This window comes from Diadema setosum, chromosome 20, assembly GCF_964275005.1.
Source record: "Diadema setosum chromosome 20, eeDiaSeto1, whole genome shotgun sequence".
NCBI classification, from domain to species: domain Eukaryota; kingdom Metazoa; phylum Echinodermata; class Echinoidea; order Diadematoida; family Diadematidae; genus Diadema; species Diadema setosum.
The window spans coordinates 31,236,854-31,244,932 of NC_092704.1; positions in this window are offsets into that span (position 1 = coordinate 31,236,854).

Below are 8,079 nucleotides of genomic sequence, written 5' to 3' on the forward strand. Positions count from 1 at the left end.
AATGCAAAATTCATTTTACCCGAATGAACTTGAAAACTTATTCTTACAAGGATTTCCACTTTTACAGTAGAGCATCTCGGGCAACCTTTCTCGAGGATGATTCAGAGCCTCTTTTGAGGATGCTTAAAAACATTGCTTGATTGAAAGCTCTTTTTTTCTCCTCGGTCTCATGACGTTCAGTTTTTCAAGGTCAACTCCATATCACTTCTAAGGTTGTGATAAGAGTGCTACCAATGCCAATCCTGTATACGCCGAATATTTTGCGAGTTTTTTTTTTCTGTGAATTCCGCGAGTCAGGTGCTATTCATGAAATTAAAGACAAGCGAAAATAATGACTTTGATCCCTGATATGAATGTGACGGACTCGTACAGGACAGTACAGGACTCCATGGTCGGGAATTTAACCACTCGCCGAAATCGGCAGGAAGTCCCAGTTCGCGAAAATTTAGACATGCTAAATACAGTAGACCTCGCCTAAGTCGACATCGCATAAGTCGACAACTCGCTTAAGTCGACACAATAAAAAAGTCCCGATTTTTGCCTTTGTTATTCCTTAAAAATTTCCTTGTCTTAGTCGACATTTATAAGTCGACAACTCGCGTAAGTCGACCTGATTTTTCAGTGCCAACTGAGCTGAAGTACGTGTTAATTCCCTCGTCTAAGTCGACATAATTTTTTGCTCAAAATTATCGCCATTCTCTGAAAAAGAATTGTTTTCCTGCTCCGATTCGCTGCGTTTCTACTCGGTAATTCGCTAGTGTACAGCGCGGTAGCGTTCGCGCCATGCGTCCATTGTCTTGTATGCCAGAATATAGAAAGGACATACACTCATTTACACTGGAGCATTACATGTAGTACCCAAGACAGTTCACTTTACCCCTTTTCTCCCTCTCGTTTTTCTCAAAACGCACAATTTTGTACACCATTATGTCCCAGTAGGTATTCATTATCCTAATATGAAATAGGTGTTTTTGTAAGCATGAATACTCTAACGTTGATTATTCCGAAGCGGTATTAAAACCAGGGCCCTTTCTAAAAAGATTTATTACAATGCGACTAATTGAATAATGCAACTCAAAAAATCAAATGCAGGTGTATTAAATCACACGCAACTTTTGCATTTAAACGCAAGTGCGTTGCTGAAAAGACTTGCGTTTGATAATCGTATGAAACTAGAAAATAATTGTTGCGAACCTGAAACTCAATTGCGTTTAAACGCAACTCTAAAAATCAAATGCAAGTCCATCAAATCACACGCAACTATTGTATTTAAACGCAAGAGCGTTGCAGAGAAGACTTGCGGTTTTTGTATACGAAACAAGAAACTGCGTTTAAATAAATCTCTATATCTACGGAAGTGCGTTATTGTTGAAAAGACTTGCATTGCATTACTTTTTTCATTTCGTCAGCAAAATCAAAAATTAAACGCAACTCTGAAAATCAAATGCAAGTCCATCAAATCACCTGGCACGCTGAAAAGACTTACGTTTGATAATCACACGAAACTAGAAAATTGTTGGAAACTTAAACTCAATTGCATTTAAACGCAACACTAAAAATCATATGCAAGTCCATCAAATCGCACGGAACGCTGAAAGACTTGCGTTTGATAATCGTACGAAACTAGAAAATTGTAGGAAACTTTTTTTAAAACAATTGCGTTTAAACGCAACTCTAAAAATCAAATGCAAGTCCATCATATCACACGTAACGCTGTATTTAAACGCAAGTGCGTTGCAGAGAAGACTTGCGGTTTTTGTACGAAACAATAAGAAACTGTTTAAACGCATCTCTAAACATCTACGGAAGTGTGTTATTGTTTAAAAGACTTGCATCATTTTTACAAATTTCGTAAACAAAATTACAAATTAAACGCAACTCTAAAAATCTAATGCAAGTCCATCAAATCACGTAACGCTGTATTCAAACGTAAGAGCGTTGCAGAGAAGACTTGCGGTTTTTGTACGAAACTATAAGAAATTTCGTTTAAACGCATCTCTAAACATCTACGGAAGTGTGTTATTGTTTAAAAGACTTATCGTAAGCAAAATTAAAAATTAAACGCAATTCTGAAAATCAAATACAAGTCCATCAAATCACATGGCACGCTGAAAAGACTTGCGTTTGATAATAACACAAAACTAGAAAATTGTATGAAATCTAAACTCAATTGCGTTTAAACGCAACTCTAAAAATCAAATGCAAGTCCGTCAATTCACAAGCAACGCTGTTTTTAAAACGCAAGAGCGTTGCAGAAAAGACTTGCGGTTCTTGTCCGAAACTAGAAACTGCGTTTAAACGCATAAAAATGTACGGAAGTGCTTATTGTTGAAAAGGCTCGCATTATTTTTTATTTCGTAACGGAACTTTCGCCGTGACCGAACTTAGTCTGCACTTGCAGGGGAAAGACATCGCAACATTTACACGTTTCAAACTACCAAAACGCATGCTGCTTCACAAAATGTCAATGAAAACAATGATAACGAATTAGTGTTAAAGTTCGCTATGCCGAAGTTTTAAATCTCAGTCCAAAGTTAAATTAGTCCGACAATGGTAAGAGGTTTGTTTTTACGAAGGTTATAGTAGTCCGAAAAATGTCGTTTTCGGATGAACAAACTTTTCTTCTTCTTTTTATTTCAGACAGGCCCCCGTACAGAGCGGTAATGTTGCGAATCGGAGCGCGAGAACAATTCATTTTCAGAGTATGGCAATACAAATTTAAGCAGAACAAATATGGCGACTTAGGGAAGGAAAATCACACATCCCATTATTTCAACTCAGTCGGCACTGAAAAATAATCTCGACAGAATCATGCGAAATCACACGCATATCTTCCCAGCAACGCACTTGAATTTAAATCACAAAGTTTAATGCAATTTTGGGGAATTTGCCTTTGATATTTCAAATCAAGTTTAAAACGTTAAGTGTCTAGAAACGGGCCTAGGTTTCCGATCCCGCTCTCTCAAAATCTCTCTAGAGATTTGGGAATTGTGCGTTGTTACTAACCCGCGCAAGATTTATGCATGAACTAAAACATTATTGTTACTCATGTTCTAGGCATGTTTTGGCGGCAAAAGGAGTAAGATATGGGTAGCGATCCGCATCGTGATCCAAATCTTACTCTGTACAGAGGAAATTAATTTTCATTTATAAGTCGACAAAATGTCGACTTACGCGTAAGTCGACATTCGCGTAAGTCGACGTGTTTTGCTCAGTCCCGATTATGTCGACTTACGCGAGGTTGACTGTATATGGCGTATACAGTATCATGTAGCAGGAAGTCCACACCTCCTCTTTACAAGATTCTTGAAGAGGATTTTTGGTTTTATTTACCCGAGACGAGGAGAAGATGATAACTAGCCCAGCAAACGCGATGACTTGTGACAGAGGAGGCAGTGTTCTGGTTTGCACCCAATATGATTCAATAGGCAAGAAAAAATGGGGAAATTAAGGTCACCTCTGACAATGCAACTCAAAAGATTTTGACATCGTTTTGCCATGCCAAATGGGGAAAATATGAAATCAAACAGAAATCAAGTCTCAAGTCGATTTTTGACAGAAATCTTAGCAGAAATGTTACAGAAAGAGAATGGGGCTTTTCTAGTCAGGACTGAGGAGTTGTAGTTGTAGCAATGGAATGAGAAGCTATGCCATCCCCCCACCCCCAGTGGAGAGGAAGAAGGGTGCAATGTACACCTTCAGTGGGGGGTGCTAATGATGAATTATACCTCGCTCACCCAATGTATCATTTGCACAAACCTTGTTCCCCCCACACCTGCTTCCCAGCCGTGTTTGGCTTTCTTTATCATTTTTGCTTCGTTGTTGTTAGTGCATTGTTCCATAGGATGGAATTGCATTGCGGTTATTTCTTTCCATTTGTGAGCATGTTTTTGTTGAGCTTTTGTCTCTGAAATACCTCATGTGAACCACCAGAGAAAGCAAATGTGATTACTTTATTTAGAGACGTACTGTTGTGCTGGTTGTTTTGGGGAAATTATGCCTGCAATGTGTATAGAACTATATATGATTATTTTTGACTTGTTGCATACTTCATTTCCTCTACAAGGTACATGTATAATTTCTTGTCTCTGCCTGGCCTGTGTGTGATATATCCCACTCCTGGGGGTGAAGTGTGCTTACTGTATATGACTCAACACCCATCTATATGTATTTAAGCTATTTTGTTCTCCGAGAATTATTCATGGGTAATGGGTTTGTTATTAGCTGTATTCACTACCAGTCAAACTGGTGGAGTCTCAAGAACCTTTTTTGTCCAGCAGGAGCTAGTTATGTGAAAAAGCATCTCTTTCTGTATTATTTTGTAGTCATTTTCAGTGCATTTCAGTTTGTATTTTTCTTGCTCCATGTGATTGAAAATGCTGGTGTTTTATCAGGGTTCAAATCCTTTCTCTAACCGAGTTGGTTGCAAAAAAAGCATTGCCCGCACAAAAGCATTTGCCCCCGCATTGTGTGTGGTGTTGTATATTGCATAAGTATGCCCTGTAAATATATATATATTTTTTCACTGACTCTTCTACTTTGTCTTAGGTGGAAGGGATAAGTATTCATAAAATATGGATCCTAAAAATATGTTACATGTGTACTGGATGTCTTACACTTGAAGTGCAATGTGACCATTAAATGTAGAGGACCACAAAAGTGGACCAACTATGGGCCATAATTCGCCCCTTCAAGTAGTGGTCATTTTATAGGCCTCGTATGGCTGTGTAATACATAGAATTTACACCTACTGTGTAGTCCAAGGGAGTAAAAATTCATATTAAAGTTCAGAGCCAGGAAACTTGAACCGTCCTTGAACATAGAACCAGATTAAGTTGATGCGGGGAAATTGAAAATGAGATAAAATTACAGTTTCAGCAGTTTGTCAATGTACAAAAGGTCACAATTAAGATGTCTTGTGTGTTTGTTTTGAAGAAAACGCCATACTCATATGATGCGGCAGAGAGGTTCTGCCTTAATTGTGTGTCCGAAACCACATGACACTATACAAATGAAGGTTTCATGGGCACTGATAAATGATGTATCTTTCCTTTAAAATTATGAGTTATAAGACAGGTACATAAAGACAGAGAGACTGACAGGTTCAAAGGTCATCATGCTTGCTGTGTGGCAATACTATTTCTTGCGGAAACAGGACCACACTATTGGAGTTGGCCAATCACCGTTTTGGTCATTTAGCCCTCAGGTGAACAAGGGGCTGGCTACCAAGTCTAGCATTTCCACGACAGTGGGAGCGTCATCTAAACACTATGAATTTGTGTGCAATATATAGTGTGTTAAAAGAAAAAAAAAGGAAGAAGAAGAGAACATGTGTATAATAGCAACTGATTGACAAATTGCCCTACATCGACATAAATAAGACTGAATTGATCAGTGTTTTAGTAGTAGCCATGATAAAAAATCATTGACATACATACTCGAGCAGGATTCGAACCTACGACCTCCTGATCACCGGACAGGCGTCATCTCCACTAGACCACTGAGCTTCCACCTGACAGCAAGTGTTGGTTTTGGTGTTGGGTTTTTATCATGGCTACTACTGAAACACTGATCAATTCGGTGCTCATTTACGTCGATGCAGGGCAATTTGTCAGTCAGTTGCAATGAAAACCTCTCGATGGAAGAATTTCATGAATGTGAATGTGTAATAGTAATGATAATATTAATAATAAAAAAACATTTTTACCACGCTTACTACAGAGTTTCTAAGTGCTTTACATATACCATCATAGATTATCCCATAACGTACATAATCTTACCTTACTAAACATAACTATAATATTTTACTTTAGTCCCATTCTGATGATCAAACTACAGTTGTACATTAAACTTATCCTCATTATGTTTGCCATGGGCCTTCCGATTGGTGTTTAATTTAACCTTAGCATTCTGTCAATATAAAATTCAATCACATGTTTGTGTGTAGTCCATTCTGATTGGTCAATTTGAATGACAGTGGACAGTTACGACAGCCCGAGTTTTGCTCGACACCCCATAGTACTTCCCACCAGTATGATCTATTCATTTCCAGTCCCAACGCGATTGTAAGTGTGTGTATAAATTTCAGATGTGGTGGTAAATCTAGTAACAATTCTTTCAAAAAAGTATGTATTTTGTCTCAAACAGCATTTGCAATTTCTTAAAAGATGTTGCCTCTATTTATTATTTTGTAACGAATGTGAAATAAATCGATCATGTATATCATGAGAGTTTGGAGTGTCACTGTTTTGTTATCATGAGAGTTTAGAGTGTCACTGTTTTGTTTGTAGTAAACAAAGTTGTGGTAAAATAGAGTGATATTTAGTGAAGCAACATGAAAAACAGATCACCACTCATCAAGAGTTAAAGAAGTGAGACCATTTATTAATTGATGATATATAAACCACACGAGATTGAACATTTCTTATTAATTCATCATCATTTCTTGATAGATTGTATCATGCCTCCAACTTAGACGTTGCCCGATGCATAATCTTATGTTCAAGTCGGACACTACAGATCTTGTTAACATGATTTTAAAAACTGAAAGCCAACGTGGATTGTGGAGCTTATCACTTTGCCAATGTTAGCTACATGAGGCATAGATGTACTGATTAAAAATTTAGAAAATTCCTTGAGGCAAAGGGTCACTGAAATTGAGCTAAAGACGGTCCTTTTTCAGCTATAGCGTGGAAAAGTCCAGTCCAAACATGGTTGGTTCCAATGGATGAGACTGATGTGGGAAAGTGTCCTCTTTGCAAATACAGCCGGTATGTTTGTTCTAGTTTAACTGTGCCATATTTAGGACAAAAGATGGTACTTGCATCCTAGTCAATTGCACACTGCATGCAGATTGCAATATTTACATAAAGTTAGGGATACTAATTTCAAACCCTCTGATACATCTACCCAATGGTGAAATTAAATTACATTTTTCTGTTTCTTGACAGATTTTCATTATGGTTAGATATAGAGGAACTTTTGTGGCATGCAACAATCTTACACAGAGTCAGTGAACTTTATTCTATTATTTATGAACTGCGATATTCTATAAACAGTACTCTGTCAGCCATTACAGAAACTTGCAGCACAGAATGTTACTGTAATCTATCATGAACACAAGTATGCTTGGTAATACTGTATGCGCCATATATTTAGCAAGTCTAATTTTTCATGAAACGGGACTTCCTGACAATTTCACAAGTGTTTAAATTCACGTGTAGAGTACAGTACAGAATGGAGAATTATGTATGTATGCATGACACGTGACAATCATATAGGGATCACAGTTAATGTTTTTGTGTGTTTTTACATTCACAAATGGCGCCTGACTTGCATAATTTGCCAAAATAAAAACTGCAAAATATTCAGTTTATTTCTCACATAAAAAGCAATATACTTCTCTTTCATATGATGTTAATCTTGAAAATTTGTAAGAGATATTTTTGTCACTTATTCAAATTATTCTCAATCACGGTGCATAAAAACACAGAACATTGCTCCTTTGACATTTTGCTACGATAGACCATTATTAATGTCACATATACTGCATGTCCCTGGGACATGTCCCTGGGCCAGGGACAATTGAAGTTGCTTTACACATACTTCAATGAAATAATCCTTTCATAATGCACTATTGCAAATATACCAGAAGAATTAAAAATAGACAAATTAATAAATAAATAAAGATTTCAGGAGCAGTGAACTGAACTTCCAGCACAGAAAGTTGTTCATATCAGTTCATCTTATGCCTACAATGAATTATCCTCCTGGCATATATGAACCCCATCTCCATCATTATCATGCAGGAAATTTTGCAAACGTTTCCTCTGGAACAAGCTTGGTCCATCAGTGTTCTACACGTGCATCATATTTGACTACTGCATTATGTACAATGCATAATGCAACACACCCAATGAAGTGATAAGGGAAGTTTCGTTCAAATCTGCCCCCCCCCCCCCCAAAAAAAAAAAAAAAAAAAAATTAATAAATAAATAAAATAAATCAGTCTGCAGACTGTCCATGATATTTAACTGTAATGCCATCTATCTTGACAGACTGACAATCTTAACCCTTTGA